General features: G+C 36.6%; 1 protein-coding gene and 1 long non-coding RNA gene across 8 annotated transcripts in view; one reads left to right on the top strand and one right to left on the bottom strand.

Moving 5' to 3' along the window:
- The window catches only part of DAB1 (DAB adaptor protein 1), a 771,291-nt gene that overhangs the window by 337,311 nt on the left and 414,996 nt on the right, over window positions 1-18,984 (bottom strand). For all 7 annotated transcript variants that reach the window (XM_081946493.1, XM_081946496.1, XM_081946500.1 and 4 more), the window contains exon 3: window positions 15,221-15,287. The gene's annotated coding sequence lies outside the window, so the exon portion shown is untranslated. The remainder of the gene's footprint in view (window positions 1-15,220; window positions 15,288-18,984) is intronic.
- Window positions 1,237-4,524, top strand: LOC309390047. The gene is made up of 2 exons (XR_014175057.1): window positions 1,237-1,341; window positions 3,821-4,524. It is a non-coding gene; the product is annotated as an uncharacterized lncRNA (long non-coding RNA).

Below are 18,984 nucleotides of genomic sequence, written 5' to 3'. Positions count from 1 at the left end.
ATCTATCTATCTATCTATTTATCTATCTATCTATCTATCTATCTATCTATCATCTATCATCTATCTATCTATCATCTATCTATCTATCTATCTATCTATCTATCTATCTATCTATCTATCTATCTATCTATCTATCTATCTATCTATCATCTATCTCTGTCTCTCTATCTCTCTATCTAAAATATATCAGAAATTAGTGCAGAGATAAGTGATTGGTGTATGTATGTATGTATGTATGTATGTGTATGTATGTAAAGAAATTAGTGCAGGGGATAATTCTTCCTCCCTTGTCCCTTCATTCTACACCTCTTCTTGCATTCTGCTTTGGCACCTCAGTCATGGCTTACATTAACTGAGGAACTCAGGCATAACGTCCATTAACCAATTGAGATAATGAGCTTGCATATTTATTATCATCATCATTTCTATTGTATGTATTCAAATTTCACATTTCATTGGTATTTATTTCAGTTGTCACATCTCGAGGTTGGCATAAACAAATATCAGGCAATATAAGAATGGGAATCCAGGACATTAGGAAGTAATGATTCCCCCTTTAGTTGTGAAGAAATGATGCCAAATTTGATGTCAAGGCAGCAAAGTTAACCTCTGCCACCTGTGTGTTTAGACGAGTGAATGCCTTCCTTAATGAGGTAGTATGATTTATGATGGACTCCTTTCCCTTCATAATAAATTTATTAAGTGATCATCTCCTCCCTTCCATCTCTAAATCTGTAACTCGCATCACAGTAATTGGTGTTTAATCCTCCACCAGCAAGCCCTCAAATGACTTCAAAACAATATAGATGTTCTTTGTCATTTCAATAAAGAAAGCAGAGTGGGCAGTAGAAAAGGAAAGTAAAAGATAAAAGTGCTTCCAGAGACAGACCATCACTCAAAACCAAATGCAAAAAAGTGCATAATGATATTAAACAAGGCTAATAGATATAATACATGACATTCGCACGTATGGAGAATAAAATATATAACGTGACATGTAGGATTGTAAAAAAAGAGAATATCAAGACATGAAGATTGGAATTATTTAATTTTGGAAAATCTAGCATTGCAATAAATGTGTAAATTACTATTTAAGTAGTAATCATAATGTGAGTGTCAGTTATCAGGATAACAAAGGAAAATTCAATCTTTTCTGACATAAATCCTTGCCTTTGTGATGTAGCACTCTTCCTCATAGAAAACTAATTGTCTGACATTCGATGTAGATTCCAGCACCAAAATAAGTCAACTCAAAGAAGTGGACTTTGGACTTTATTCTGCTTCAGTAACCAAAGAGCACACAGATCCTTTTCCATAAAAGGAGCTCAGGGGAGGAGAAAGGTATGGTCCTTGACGCCAGTTATCTAAGATGCAGTAGGCAAGATCAGAGAACTGAAACAGCCATTCAATAGAAAAACTATTGTTTCTTGCCTTTTCAACATTTTTCCTTTCTATCTAACACTGTGGTTTCTTCCCCAAACACACAAAACGTTAACCTTAGACTGTCAACCTCACCCCATTCCTAAGAGGTCTTTAAGGTGTGTGCATAAGTGCACCAGCATGATTACCATCCCTGTCCTAATATCCCAGTGGTTCTCAACCTGTGGGTCGGGACCCCTTTGGGGGGGTCGAATGACCCTTTCACGGGGGTTGCCTAAGACCATCAGAAAACACATATTTTCGATGGTCTTAGGAACTGAGACACCAATTTTATGATTGGGGGTCACCACAACAAGAGGAACTGTATTAAAGGGTCGTGGCATTGGGAAGGTTGAGAACCACTGTAATATTCCCTTGTATTCATATCCATTTCATGTATTCATAATCATGTTTATACCAGGGATGGGTTCCAGCTGTTGCTGTTGTTGGTTTGCTCAGGGATGTGTTGTACATGTGCACACTTGGTGCACGTTATGTGCGCATGCACAGTACTAAAAATTCTTGTGCGCATGCTCAGAAGCAAAAATGGCGGCGCCTATGGCACCACCAATAGAACCAGTGTGGTGGCGTGGCAGGCCGAGTTGCTACCTACTCGTCCGAACCAGTCCGAACCAATAGGAACCCACCTCTGGTTTATACTTTTATCTGTTATCTAATTCATGCTTGACGAAAATGAAATAAAATAAAAACTCAATGTAAGATTGGAAAGAGGATCGGAATTCTGTCTGTCCATCTCCATGTATATCCATCCACCTGTCCGTCCAGTACAATTCTTTAAAAACAAACCAGAATTGGTCCAAATTTGGTTTTGATATTGAAGGAGAAGCTAGCAAAGAAAAATCCAGGTTTGTGCAGCAACGTGGTAAAATGTATGCAGAAAAGTAAAGGTGGATTTCATTATAAATGGAAGGGGAGGGAAGGAGGAAGGGAGGCATTTGGTACTCTTCCTTAAAATCCTGGTACCTAGTGGAATTCGGTCTTATAACTGTAGATTTCGTGGTCACTTGATACCTGTTTTGCTTTCTACGCCCAGAACTCTAGCCTAATAACACCCTCCCCCCAAAAAATCATTCTTCCGTGACACTGCCAAGCTATAAATTTTGAGATGTTGCAACAATTTCCAAGAGTTTTGATTATTTGTTATAAAATATTGGAATGTTTTTTGGACACCCTGTAGTTTGAAAACCATATGGACAAGCGAGCTTCATCCAAATCCTCAACAAAGCTGTAATGAAAAAAAAACAATAACCCCAACACTGAATAGATGACGGGGAATAGATTTATGTTTGAAAGGTGTGTCTGCACCTCCATAACTGTCTGGTTTGGCTCTGCAACCAAACAAGACAAACATGGACTTCAATGGATAATTAGAACTGCAGAAAAAACAATTGCTACTAACCTGCCTTCCATTGAGGACCTATATACTGCATGAGTCAAAGAGGGCTGAGAAAATATCTACAGACCCCCTAACATCCTGGGCATGAATTGTTTCAACTTCTACCCTCAAAATGACACTATAAGGCACTGCACACCAGAACAACTAGACACAAGGCCAGTTTTTCCCTGAATGCCATCACTCTGCTTAACTACTAATTTCCACAACACTGTCAATAATTTACTAAGACTGTATTAGTATTCTTCTTCTTTTCCTTACTAGTATCTATCTCTTCCAATTTATGACTATAACCATGTTGCTTGTATCTTTTAATTTATATGTTTCCTAATTCAATTTGATAGCTTATTAGTAACCTTGATTATCACTTAGTGTTGTATCTTTCTATTCTTGATGAATGTATTTTATTTTTCTTTATGTACACTGAGAGCATATGCACCAAAGACAAATTCCTTGTGTGTCTAATCACATTTGGCCAATAAAGAATTCTATTCTATTCTATTCTATTCTATTCTATTCTATTCTATTCTATTCTATTCTTTAGTTTTGGACTTAAATAGAACTAAAGATCCTTTAAATATAAACTCACCCCAAGATACCCCAGTTAGTACTTTTCTGAATGATGGTGGAATCAAAACTAAACAAATTTAGAAAGTTTGTTGATTATATTCTCTTCTCACACATCTTCTCTATTAACTGAAACAACAGTAATGAAATTGGATGCTTAGCATTAAATCATTTTTGAGAGAGATACCAACCACAGAAGAAATCACAAGCACTGCTGAAAAGTAAAATCTGAAAATCTGAATTAAAATCTGGTATCCAGCACAAGAATAATAGTAATATGTCCAATTTGTTTTGTCAGAGTATATTATTTATTTAAAGCCTTCTGCTCTGTTGTTGGCTAATATTCTGAATTCTGCAACAGCATGCCTATTTTGCAGCCAGAAATGTCTCTGAAAGGGTTTTTTTACCTTTGCTTTTCAGATCATGAAAGAACTTCATCAGATATAAAAAAGTTGAAAAGGCATCTGCTACAGTGTTCCAGTGCAATTATGAGTGTGGTACCCAGCACCAGTAACACAATTCCTGCTGGAAAACATTAAACAACCATTTTTATGGAGTTTCCCCACTTCTACAATTATATACAGTCTCAGTAATTCTTTTGAAAACAATTTTGAAAATCGTCCTTCTAAAACAGATTCATTGACCTGAGAGGCAGATAATCATGGCTTCATACATCTATTCCAGGATAAACTGCATGAGAATAGGCGTCTTGCAAATTGTTGGCTCTTTTGAATTAAGCAGAATAATGCATACTTGAAAAATAGAAAGCAATCATTATTTATCCTATTCCTTTTTAAATTTACTATGGGAATTTTTAACAGAACAGAATGTGAATAAACAGAGCTGAGATTTGCATGAAAATGCTTTTAAAAGGTAACTAGGTCATCTGTAAAAAAAATTAATAAATAAATTCGTGTAGTGCTTAGCTTTTAAAACTAATTTGGTTTTCACTTTGGATGAATAAGTTCCTTCTGTCCCATGCCTTTATTATTCTATTAAGCTCCTGTGATTTATTTCTTCTGAAATTTAAATGATCTAAGATAATTTTTAATTCTCTGTTTATTATTTGGCATTGTAATTCACTAATCTCAGCCTTCAGTAAATTATATATTTTTGCCTTTGTACATTATTAAAGTATGAATAAAACATTGCAAGAATGAGCCATACATGTGTGCGTGTGCGCGCACACACACACACACACACACACATACACACTTCTTAAGCTGTATTCACGTATCTATATGGGAGACCACTATTTTCATTATGGAATTCATAATAGTAGAGAAACATAGAGAGGAGGATATACCAGATACTTTCTCTTTCCTCTTTCTTAACTTAAAAGTATCATGTATCTTCATTCCATGAACTTTAATATTTTTATGTTATTTCTTAAAATATAAGAGGAAGAACAAAAGAGTTTGTTTATTCATTCATTCATTACATTTTTACACCACCCATCTCCCCTGGGCTCTTGTTCAGATGTTTGCATTCATATTCATATATTTGCCAATCACATCATGTTTGCTTTTTCTAACAGACTGAATGAAAAAAAGTTTCCTTTAGTTTAGAGGGATGCCTGGTAGGGGAAGGAAGTCACTTGTGATGAAATTGCTCCATTTGTTTTGGATGTAGAAATAAGATGTAAGAGGATCACAAAGTGCAGCAAGGCAACATCCAGGGGTGGGCTACTGGGGGTTCACAGGGGTTCGGGAGAACCTTTAGCTAAGATTCTGTGCAGTTCAGAGAACCCCCAAATCCCACTCCTGGCTTGTCCTGCCCACCCCTCCCCTCCCAGGAGTCCTCATGGGGCCCATTTTGGATGCAGGTAAGTGCATGGAATGCGCAGAGGCTCAGGAAGGGCGAAAAAGTGCCGGAAGTTCGGGAAGGGCTTTTAGAGCCCCGGGAGGCTGTTTTCACCCTCTAGGAGACTCGAGGAAAGCCTCCGGAGTCTGGGGATGGCAAAAACACACTCCCCACCCTAATGGTGCAGGAGGCTGACTAGGCCACACCCACCATAACCACGCCCACTCAGCAACCGGGCAGAAAACCCCTTGCTAAAATTTCTGAAGCCCACTCCTGGCAACATCCTTCTGTCTTGGAAAGAGAAGTATTGAGGTTACATAAACATGTCACATGGTAAAGAAAAAGGTAGAAGAATTAGTAGTCCTAGGACTTACGACAGTCCTAAAAGTTCTGATATGCAAACTCACTGCCTCTCATCTTTCTTTGCTGATGATGCAGAGAATCTGAATACAGTGATTTTTATGTAGACATTCCACAGCCTCTTCACTACTCTTCTAGTTTTATTTTTCCATTTCCATGCATTTTAAAAACTATTTTGGATAATTTATGATGTTACCATATTATCATTAGGATATGCTGTGCTTTGCAGGTTCTTATGGAACCTGGTATTAGTTCTTCTTAGTTGTCTATTATAATATTGTCAAACCAAGAACATGGGTATCTGATTTTTAGACAAGTCCTAAAGAATGGGATAGTCATCTTCAATACAAAATTCTCCTTCTCTCTCTCTCTCTTTTTTTAGACAATATAATATGGTGTTTAAGGCAGACACTGTATCCTCAATGTCATGTCTTATCCAAGTGTGTGACTGTGTGTATTGGAGTGCATGCATCCTCGCTGCTATAACTGTGTGTAATTTTTTTCCCAGCAAGTTATCAATGTGTTATAGAAACAGCCAGAAATGCTTACATTATCCAATGTTCTTTGCCGTCTGCTGCCTATTTTAGATACAGTGCTTATATTTTGAGTACACAAACATTCTGCTAAATCAGTGGGCTTTTATAGATAAATCCACTATAACGCAAACAGCAGGCTAAACATTTGCATTTCAACAACTTCATGATCTGAAATTCTTTTCCACTGAAGGTCATTCTTTTGACATCTACATTGTATTGTTTCCTGGGCATTCTCCATTTTTTCCCAGGCAATACTAACTGCAATTTCTGTGTCCACTTTTCAGCTTTTCCTTCAAACTCCATGTTTCTACATTCTTTCCCTTTCTCCTTTTCTGTCAAATTTCAGTTTACTGTTTTTGGACAATACTGCTTGTTTTACTACCTGATGATGTTATAAAAATATGTTGAGAGTTCTTGGTTATTGAAACAACGAAGGCTGTTTCAGCCTTTCTAAGATAATTGCTAGGGACACTGTGCCTCAGTGGCTAAGATACTGAGCTTGTCGAGAGAAAGGTCGGCAGTTTGGCGGTTCATATTCCTAGTGCCACATAATGGAGTGAGCTCCAGTTATTTCTCCCAGCTTCTGTCAACCTAACAGTTCAAAAGCAAGTATAAATGTAAGTAGAAAATAGGAACCACCTTTGGTGAGAGGGTAACAGTGTTCCGCGTGCCTTTGGTGTTTAGTCATGCCAGCCACATGACCACGGAGACATCTTTGGACAGCACTGACTCTTCGGCTTTGAAACGGAGATGAACACCGCCCCCTAGAGTCGGGAACAACTAGCACATATATGTGAGGGGAATCTTTACCTTTACCTTAATATAATAACTGGATTCACACATCACCCTAAGCATGATGAGATCTGTTTAATATTGTAGGCAATTCTTTATGGCTTGTTCAACAATATAGTGTAAAATATAATATATGAAGCATATATAGAAGTTTTCCAGCTAGTAATCTTTTAAAATATTCTTTCTTTTATCAGTAAAATAGACCAGGTTTTCATAATTTGTCCACTGGGCTTTCAATTGTCTAATCACATTTTTAGTATGAGAATAAAACATAAAAATATTTTCTGTCACCTAATTTTCACTCTCTGCTGAAATAGAATTCACACCTCAGCCATCCTACATGGCAATCATGAGTGAATACCAGGTTGGTGAAGATTTCTACAAGAAAAAAATGGAACATACTTAACAGGTATAGGAGTCCTGTTTATAACAATTTTCCTTTCTGGTAGATATTTATATTGTATAAAGAAGAAACAGAAAAAAATATTTAAAAATCTGAATATTGATTGGTAGCTAATCACCCCAAATATATTCAACATTAGTTTCTATGGATGTTCTGCAGTCTAGTCAATCAAACCGCTTTAGAAAATTTTAGAGCACTGAAACAAACCATTGCCTTTTTCATCATTATTTCCATTATGCATTGGAAATAATAAAATTGGAAACAGCTATTTAGGCCTTTGAGTCTAACTGCCTCCAATTAAAACATCCTGGAGAAATACCTGTCTAACCTCTGCATTACTGCAACCACCACAAGGAGCCCATCAACATGTTAGTTAATTATGTTCAAAATCAAACTACTCTAAATCAGAAGTCTTTTCTATAATTAGATTGGAATCTATAGTTAAATAATTTAAGATCTGATAGCTAGTTTAGTCTAGTGGTTAGGGCACCAGGCTAGCAAATAGGAGACTATGTGTTCCAGTCTTGCACAGGGGTGGGCTACTATGGGTTTGGGAGAGTTATGGCCAGTTCAGAGAACCTCCAAATCCCACCCCTGGCTGCCTTCTCACTCCCACCCTGCCCCTCCACCCCGCCCCTCCAAGGACTCTCCACACAGCCCATTTTGGATGCGAGGTAAGTGCAGGACCCACATAGAGGCTCAAGGAGGGGGAAAATGGGCCTCCCGGAAGGCCTCCGGAGTTCGGGAAGGCAGTTTTCCATCTTCCCAGAGCCTCGAGGAAAGCCTGGGGAAGGTGAAAATGCCCCACTGCGATGCAGGAGGCCGACTAGGCCACACCCACCATGGCCACACCCACACAGCAACCAGGCAGACAACAGGTTGCTGAAATTTTTGAAGACCACCTTTGCTCCTGCATATGGTATGAAAGGTGACTTTGAGCCAGGCACACTCTCTCAGCCCAACTTACTCACAGGGTTGTAATTATGAGGAAAGTTGGAGGAGGATGGAGTATTAGGTATGTTTGCCACATTGAGTTTCTTATAAAAAATAATTATTATTCTGCTTATGGCATTAAGAGTTCCAGTTAACCTTGTTTATTTAGATTCTTTTAGTATTAATGTATAGGGCCAAAGAGCTTGAATTTTATAAGGCAACGGTATTTCCATTTTTCCCCACTGTGTAATTTAATAAACCAAATTGTACCAACACTCCCACTTCTTTTTGCAAAACTCAAGTCTTCATCTGAGGAATTTACTTCTGGGTAGTGTTTATAACTCCCACTGGATTCAGCTTAAAACTTTTTTAATCAGACATATTATGATTCAGAATACTCATGAATTCAGCAGAATATTTTCCAAGCACCATTGCCACACAAAAATGTAGCATTTGCTTTACTGAATGTTGTGTATAGAAGAATAGAAGTTTAGTTGGCTAGGGATTATGGAAATTAAGTCCAGGACATCTAGAAAGAATCAAGTTGGAGAAGAGTGTAGCATATCAGTTGCACTTGCTTGTGTCAAATAACTCAGTTGCTTAAACTAGACAACTTTGGGAAATTGTGTATTCCGCATTTACATGTTATAACCTTTAAAGGACACCCACCTAATATTTTTATGGAGAATATCACCTGATTATAATTTATAATATGTGATTTAGCCTGCAGTTATTATCATTAGCACAATGTAAAATACGTCTACAGTTACATTCATTATAGCTTCCTTCTTTTGTTATCCCAATGTTCCAAGAAAGATATTTTAGCCACCATGTAATAAGTATGCAGACATCCTTGTATCTTGAAGCAATCATCCATGGATAGAGATTGGGAAACCAAACAAAGAACTAGCCATTAGCTCTGAACCCGGGGAAGCAGCAGATACTAGCCTCGCCTTTGATCTCTGGGAAGGAGAATATCTCAACAGAGGAGTTAAAGGACAAGACGAGCACATTATTCCAATGCTATTTTATAGATCAAGATTAAGTATAAGTAGGTATAAGAAGGTATTTCAAGATTACATATCTTAAAACAAATTAGATGGTGGTTGTATAATTAAAGACAGCAAAATCACATTTTTATTACAATTACAATGATGCTATCAACCTCCTTACCTAATATCCTGGTCTATAAACATAAGACCACCTCAATCATTTGCTAAAATACATTGTTGTGAGAAACCATACATTCCAATGACAGACAGATATAATTCACAACACACAAACACACACACACACATACACACACACACACACACACACACACACACACACACATAGATACATACATATATACACACGGAAAGAAAAAAGAGAGAGGGAGGGAGGGTGAGAGGGAGAGAGAGAGAGAGAGATGGAAACATTTTTACTGATGTTCTCATTTATGTACTATTAACACTCTTGAAAATCTACTTTATTTCATCATTAATATCTGATAATAATCATGTTCCCTAAAACATTTTATCTATCTATCTATCTATCTATCTATCTATCTATCTATCTATCTATCTATCTATCTATCTATCATCTATGTATCCATCCATCCATCCATCCATCCATCCATCCATCCATCTACTTACTATCTAGTATTAGTTTTTTTATGTATTAGGTAATCATGTGCTTGAAAATAAATATATGGCCATAAACCATTTTTTCCAATTCTGTTCTTATCCAAATAGAACAATTTGGGATTTAGAAATCAGAGCAAATAACTCCTTTAAGGAGTTTGTTGGCACTTCTGTCTTGCCCTCAAGTCAAGAATCCATCATCCAATGACAGCAAAGTGGAAAACATGATTCATTGGATGAAATTGATAGAGACTTTCTAGGAATTTGCAATCAATCAATTTAGCACAGATCTGCTTCTCTACTCAACAAACTAAATCCTTCCCGCGAAGTGAATCATACTACAACATTTTATATCATCTGATTTCTTTTTCTTTTTGAAAACAACCAGGAAGATTTCTCAGGTTGGATCGATGAAAGAGTTCAATCCTAGATTCCTTTTCACTCAATTACTGTGTTGAATGTAGTGTAAAATTTATTTCGGCAAATGATTACGATAATTTAAATGTGGGTATACGGAATTCAGAATAATAGATTTGGAAGGGACATTGGAGATCTTCCAGTCCAATCTGCTTAAGGAGGATATAATTTTAGACAAATGGTTACCCTGTCCCTTCTTAAAAGCCTCCAGTGTTGGAGCACCCACAACTGCTGAAGGCAAGTTGTTCCGTAATGAATCATAAATAATAAAAATGGATGTGAAAGTAATCCGAGTGTTATGTGTTTTTTTAAAAAACTGCTCTATTGAGATAGTTGCACAGTCCATCTGGACAAATCAATTTGTGGAGCTTCTAAGCTTATCGTACTTTATTGCAGTGCATTGCCCAAAAATTCCCCCTTCCCCAATGTCTTCATCACTTTATTGCCCCAACTGCTTCCACTTTTTGATCTATAAATGTCTCTTGGGAGAAGTTCTTTCTTTTGATGTCTTCTCTGGGATTTAACTGACGTGCAGGGAGCCAGAGAGGCTTCAGTACAATGGAGAAATAACTGGACAGTGAAAGACAGGGCAGTCGCTAGTAGTTTCTTCACCTCTTGTTTATCCCCCACCCATGAATATTTCATAAACGCCTTCTCCTAACAAACAAACCAACAAACCAATACACATCTATTTACAAAAAAAAAATCGGTTAACCTGAGTGAAAAGATTGTAAAAAAGTAAACTTTTGAAAGGGGCTGGAAGTTATTTATGTATTTATTTACTCAAACTATTTGGCCACCCAACTTACCACTGTTTTTAATATATCATGAAAACAAGACAATGCTCTCTGCTTGGAATGATTCGTTAATTGTATGTTTTCAGTATGCCTGTATGTATGCCTATTTAATAGATGTTATCTTTTTTGAAAATATTTATTTTAGGTTAAAAGAGACAGAAAAATAATAAATAGCTAAGTACGTATGCAAACATTTGATTTGTTTTTAGTACAATAAGGAGGTCTCATGACTAGGTTATCAAAATATTTTTGCTTGATATATATTATTATTATTGTTATACACATACTGTGTAATATTTCATTTGTCTGATTTTGTTTCATCTTACAATACAATACAATACAATAGTAGAGTTGGAAGGGACCTTGGAGGTCTTCTAGTCCAACCCCCTGCCTAGGCAGGAAACCCTATACCGTTTCAGACAGATGGCTATCCAACATCTTCTTAAAGACTTCCAGTGTTGGGGCATTCACAACTTCTGGAGGCAAGCGGTTCCACTGATTAATTGTTCTAACTCTCAGGAAGTTTCTCCTCAGTTCTAAGTTGCTTCTCTCCTTGATTAGTTTCCACCCATTACTTCTTGTTCTACCCTCAGGTGCCTTGGAGAATAGTTTGACTCCCTCTTCTTTGTGGCAACTCCTGAGATATTGGAACACTGCTATCATGTCTCCCCTAGTCCTTCTTTCTCTTAAGCTAGACATACCTAGTTCCTGCAACCGTTCTTCATATGTTTTAGTCTCCAGTCCCCTAATCATTTTTGTTGCTCTTCTCTGCACTCTTTCTAGAGTCTCCACATCTTTTTTACATAGTGACGACCAGAACTGAATGCAGTATTCCAAGTGTGGCCTTACCAAGGCATCTTTACTGTAAGCTTCTTTGCGGGCTAAGGTGTTAACTTCATTGTGGAATTAAAGTAATTGATCTGGCTTGCCATCTAAAGTTCCTTAAATGCTATGAAAATGCCATCCATTTATTCAGCAATAATTTGATCAATGAAATTAGTTTTGAATGTTTCTTGGAATTCTGTGTGAAAGAATGTTACAAAAAGTGGGGAAAAAATCTAAAAGGTTATAGAAAGTTATAGCCAGCTACATTTTTTACCATTAAAGCACAGATACCAGAATAATTCCTAGTTATTTTATTTTTCTGGCTATGCTTTCCAGTTGCTGTTTCTTTACATAATAGCCTTCCTCAGCCTCTGTCAATTCCTTCCATGCATTTCAATCACTTTTATTGGCAGCTTATTCATCATTGTATGTTACAAAATGCATTCCAATCATCACCAAATATATTCATTTTGCATTATTATTTGTGCTCGTTGCCCAACTGAATTGTACCATAAGGATACATTCACCTTATGCAATGCAAACTTTGCTGGAAATGATGCCAAGCATATTACTGATAGAAGTGGACATCTCAGTGGAGAAGGGAAAAAAATGAACAATACAGAATCATCCATATGTCTCTTCTTCAAAGCTGTAATGGATGAATGGCTATAAGGTACAATACATCACTTGAGGCAATTATAGACACCTTGTGTTCTTTCTCGCTGTTTATTTAATTATTCTATCATTTTACTTCTGTTCTGTTTATACTCCTTTCATTTTCTTCCTTTTTTGTTATTATAAATGAAATGATGACGTAATAATGAAATCATGGTGATCAAAACCATCAGCTAGAGCAGGGCTTGACAGTCTGCAATATGGATTAACCTACTTTTAAAAAAATAAAATAAAATAAAATGGGATGAGGCAGAGAGAATTAGAAAATCCCAAATCCAGCCTAGTTGTACATCTTTTTTCTGAGCCTTCCAAAGCATGGGGCAGTTCAGTTCCTGGGCCTGAAAAAGTTGCCAGATGTACAGTACTACATACAATTCATACCAGTTCTTATTCTATGAAGAAATAGAAAACTTCAATAGGCATTTGACAAGACTTCATTGGAGAAGAAGAGATCCTTATTGTTTAGGAGTTCAAATCTTATGTATCCATGTTTCAACTGAAAAAAATAATTGAGGAGCATAATACTTTTAAGTTCCTCCTTTACCATTTCCCAAACATGGTTTCCTCCGACTATTGCATATTTGTGTGTGTGTGTGTGTGTGTTTTGAGAGAGAGAGAGAGAGGGAGGGAGCTTTCAAAAATCATTATTGACTCCTGGCAACTGCCTGAACAAGTTCCTGCAGTTTTCTTGGCAAGGTTTTTCAGATGTGATTTGCCATTGCCTGGTTTGTAGGGTTGAGAGAGAATGACCGGTCCAAGGTCTTCCAGGTGGCTTTGTGCCTAAGGCAGATTAGAACTAGAGGGCAGCAAAGAGATTCGTAACATATTAAAATAGAAATTTAATGTGTATTGTAGATATGGAACACACTTCTTTGCGCACAAAAAAAGCATGAATGTATATGGAGTTTGGTTTCACTCGGTATATTGTTTTTCCAACATAAACTGATTATGTTCATTTATTTATTTCTGGTTTTTAAACTTTCTGTAATAGGAATATATTCCTGTGTGCATATGCATACACACACACACACACACACACCTTTTTATATAATGAATTAAAAATGCATCACATTTTAAAAATGGCATAAATTTTAAAAAATAAATGTAATCCGGTTTGCTTTCTGATTTTGGAAATATGACTTAGCTTTCTTTGCAATAAAATGCAAGACAGATACATTTGTCTTCCATCAACTATAAATATATTTTCATAGCCACAAAAACTGTTGTTACCACTCTCCCAGCAAGGAAACTGGATTCAGCACAACATCATAAAACATGCCTAGGCTACTAAAGAGATAAAATCTTAGTGCCAGTTTCCAAATCTTTAAAGTCATTGTAATATCATCATGAAACACATCAAAAGCCCATTTTTGGTGCAAGAATATACTGATAACCACACATCTCACAAGCAAATTTAGAAAACTACCACAATGTCCATGAACTGATCAATGCTAATAATGACAAAGTGCTAATCTGTGATAATAGCTTTCTAATAGTTGTGTCTTACAACTAAGTTGCAGGAAAATGAAAATTGGCAGCATAGATGATAGATAGATAGATAGATAGATAGATAGATAGATAGGTAGATAGGTAGATAGGTAGATAGGTAGATAGGTAGATAGATGATAGGTAGGAAGGTAGGTAGATAGATACATTCATAGATATCTGATAGATAGACAGACAGACAGACAGACAGATAGAAGGTAGGTAGGTAGGTAGGTGGGTAAATAGATGATAGGATAGATGATAGATAGATAGATAGATAGATAGGTAGATAGATAGATAGATGGATGATAGGTAGGTAGGTAGGTAGGTAGATAGATAGGTAGATAGATAATTTCAATTCAATTTCAATTTATTAGCGCTTATAGACCGCCCCCTCTCCCGAAAGGGACTCGGGGCGGTGTACAGTCCATGTCAAAGAACAAAATTAAAACAATTAAAATTACTACATGGAATATATATATATATATATATATATATATATATATATATATATATATATATATATATATATATATATATATATATATATATATATATATATATATATATATATATAGATGATAGATAGATAGATAGATAGATAGATAGATAGATAGATAGATGATAGATAGATAGATAGATGATAGGTAGGAAGGTAGGTAGATAGATACATACATAGATATCTGATAGATAGATAGACAGACAGACAGACAGACAGACAGACAGACAGACGATAGGTAGGTAGGTAGGTAGGTAGGTAGGTAGGTAGGTAGGTAGGTAGATAGATAGATAGATAGATAGATAGATAGATAGGTAGATAGATGATAGATAGATGATGATAGATAGATAGATAGATAGATAGATAGATAGATAGATGATAGATAGATAGATAGATAGATAGATAGATAGATAGATAGATAGATAGATAGATAGATAGATAGATAGATGATAGGTAGGTAGATATATAGGTAGGGATGGGAGGATGATAACTTGAAAACAGCAGTTACGTTAAACCATGCTTATAGTTCAACATATTAAGAAATAATTTCTTAACAAAATATTTAACCAATATATATTTCTGCCAGTGTGAATGAACATAGAATACAACCATTTGGTTGTTAGAACCACATTTGGTTTCAATTTATACTTTAAAAGAATCATAAAATTACCTTAATACTTCAGGAAAAGCCAATCTTTTTCTGATCATGAAGTCTGGCAAGTACCAAGTTTTGGTCACTGTTTAAAAGGAAATAAATGAAAGTCAGAAAACTTTACATAAAATATCTCCAGAAGTGGGTTTCAGTTTGTTTTGGAACATGAAGAAGATTGATAGAGCAAAGTAAAAGAAAAAAAGCTATGGACAATTCACATAATCATAGGATTAGTTTATCTATCCATAAGCTTGCCTTGACAGATTCTGTGTCACATGATATCACATGCAAGCAACTTGTAATAGCTATAGTTATCACATGACTTATATAGTTCTGTAAATCTTTTGCCTGTGATATATTTTATTTATTTACTATTGTGATTTATTTCAAAACATATGCCTCTCTGGGTTACATTCAGGTACAGCATAAATAAGTACACCACTGAAGGATCAGGTTAGGGACAGATAATCACAGAGAATATTTATGTAGTTACTAGGAGTTGAAAATTACACAGTGACACATAACTAATTAATCAACAAATAAATCAATTGGAAAGTTCTCAGATTGACGCACCAAGCATTCCACTGAATATTATGGTAACTGTGATAATACTCAGTGCTATTGATATAATACAACAATATTTGCAAATCTAAGATTTCCAGCCAGGCTTCAGATACAGTATACCTAAGATAAATGATGGGAACAAAAAATAGTATCAAATGTCTCCTTAAGGTCTTCATTCTATATCAGTACTAAATTTGTGTCTGGGCTATACCACTTCAGAGAGCTATCAAAAACAGGAATATAGATATTAAGCTTTTGTTTAAAGAGAGTATATTGCTTGCTTGCTTGCTTGCAACTCTAATTATCTGTGGCTCAAGCAGAATTAAGCAATCCCAGTTCATACTTTGGCAAGACATCATTGGGACATTCAGGGTTGTCAGCCAGATCAGGATGAAAAAAAAAATCCAAGAAGTTAGAAATAGCAAATAACTTTCCAGTAGGTGCTAAGAAATGTGTAAGGTTGTATTCTTGAGTTCACTAGTCAACAAACTCAACTCAAAGACTTCTTTATTTTAATGCAGTTATGGGGACTATTGTGCAGATCTTCTGGGGCTATTTCAGCCTAACAAAGAGTTAAGAAACAGCCCCTCTCATCCAGAAAGTTGCTTTGGGAAATAACACACGTCTCCCCATGCTTCTAAGGCGCTATCCTGACTTAAGGGGGTAAGTTTAATTAATGAAATCATGGTGTTGTAGCAAAAGATTTGATGAAATGGGGAACTCATCAAATTTGCAGATGACACCAAGCTGGCAGGAATAGCCAACACTCCAGAAGATAGGCTAAAGATACAGAAGGATCTTGACAAACTTGAACATTGGGCACTATCTAATAAAATGAAATTCAATGGTGAAAAGAGTAAGGTTCTACATTTAGGCAACAAAAGTGAAATGCACAGGTACAGTATAGATGGTACCTTGCTCAACAGTAGTAACTGTGAGGGGGATCTTGGAGTCCTAGTGGACAACCATTTAAATAGGAGCCAGCAGTGTGCAGCAGCTGCCAAAAAAGCCAACACAGTTCTAGGCTGCATCAACAGAGGGATAGAATCAAGATCATGTGAAGTGTTAACACCACTTTTTAATGCCTTGGTAAGGCCACATTTGGAATACTGCATTCAGTTTTGGCCGCCACGATGTAGAAAAGATGTGGAGACTCTAGAAAGAGTGCAGAGAAGAGCAACAAAGATGATTAGGGGACCAGAGACTAAAACATATGAAGAACGGTTGCAGGAACTGGGTATGTTTAGCTTAAGAGAAAGAAGGACTAGGGGAGACATGATAGCAGTGTTCCAATATCTCAGAGGTTGCCACAAAGAAGAGGGAGTCAAACTATTCTCCAAGGTACCTGAGGGTAGAATAAAAAGCAATGGGTGGAAACTAATCAAGGAGAGAAGCAACTTAGAACTGAGGAGAAACTTCCTGACAGTTAGAACAATTAATCAGTGGAACAACTTGCCTCCAGAAGTTGTGAATGCCCCAACACTGGAAGTCTTTAAGAAGATGTTGGATAGCCATTTGTCTGAAATGGTATAGGGTTTCCTGCCTAGGCAGGGGGTTGGACTAGAAGACCTCCAAGGTCCCTTCCAACTCTGCTATCGTATTGTATTGTAAGATCCATCTCTTACACATTGTATGTAACATTTCAATGCAATTATGAAAGGAAAAATCTTATATTGTGATTACAGTACATTTGGACATCAGTTATCAGTGGTGGGTTATGACTGGTATGCCCCGGTACGGGCGTACCAGTGCCTGCCGGAAGCACCAGGTATCGTTCCGGTACAGTGCTCCGGAGGGCCCGCCTGCCCACTCGCCCTCCTTACCTGCATTTGGCGCTTCTGTGCACGGAGCATACAGCACTTGAGTGATGCTCTGCTGAGCAGTTGGAGCGTCGCAGATGCATCACAGAGCATCACAAGAGGTAAGGACGCATGCACACGCTGCGTATGTGCGCGCGCATGCTGCACGTGTTCATATGGTGGACGCCGGGCCCTGTTGCCCGAACCCACCACTGTCAGGTATGGATGTGAATGATACAAAGGTAATCTTCAAGGGTAAGTCCAAGCCAGGTTGTGCAGGCCTCTATCATACAGTATTAAAAAATAACCCCCATAAAAATATCTACAGAGTATTTTTCATAAGCATCATGTAGACTCATATTTAGCTCTTTGGGTGATAACCAAGCCTAAGAAAGCCACACAAGTTTTCTACAATCTTCTCTAACTTTGCAGCCAATACCACTTTGTAGCTTCTTCTAAACACCTTGAATTATGAAAATAGTAAGCTCAAAGTTTAAATTCTTACAAATAAAAGAAAATCAAGCAAGTTGGGGGCAATGGGCTAATATAGAGAATCTACAATCACTCCACTTATCTTTTGAAAGTCTATTATTAAATATCTTTTTTAAAAGGAAGGATATTCTTTAATATAAGAGACTCTGTCCAAATAAACATGTTAAAGACTGTGAGAGTTGCTTGCAATATGGTCACTTATGTAGCTTAGCTTACATTAGTCCAACTTTGCCATAAGACTCGCTGTTGCATACTTTTCATTAGATCCATACCTCCCGGGTCACATTAAATATTACTCTATAGGGTTAGTGATTATCTCATTATATCTACAGACATACACTTCTTTCCAGTGGATATTGGAAGATTCCTCGCTAGTTTATGGAGTCAGTTAGGTTAATGAGAAAGTTTAATGCCTCAGTGAATTTGAAGTGAAAGAGTTTATGTGAAAGTAAATATAAGATTCTTGAAGCAATAGAAACTAAACTAAATTTAGCTGCCATTTGACACCCTCTGTGCAGAAATGGAAAAACTTTACAATGCTAGTCCCAGTTATCTATCTCAGTTATTTATCAGGGAAGCACCTTGACTAAATAAAGGTAGTGATAGTGGGAAGTAGATTCAGAATTAATAAAATAATGACCACCCTCTTCTAATTATGGCTAGAGCTTCTTTGATATTTAATATTATATATTTAAAGAAAGCTCATCTCTTTATCCCTCTATTTGACATTGATTTGGGTTCTGGAGATGTGAAGTCATATACATACATTACAAATACCATTTCCTCACCTCCCCATACCATAAGCAGAAAGGCAAGCACCTGAATAGGCCTAATGATATTATCACATTCATTACATATCTCAGTTGGCTGGTGACATAAAAGGATGTGGATAAATTCAACATGCGACATCATACCATCTGTGTTGCC

The sequence above is a fragment of the Natrix helvetica genome, assembly GCF_964273705.1.
Source record: "Natrix helvetica genome assembly, chromosome: 3".
Lineage (NCBI taxonomy): Eukaryota > Metazoa > Chordata > Lepidosauria > Squamata > Natricidae > Natrix > Natrix helvetica.
The sequence above is the reverse complement of the archived record's forward strand: the minus strand, read 5'-3'. Positions and strand labels throughout refer to the sequence as shown.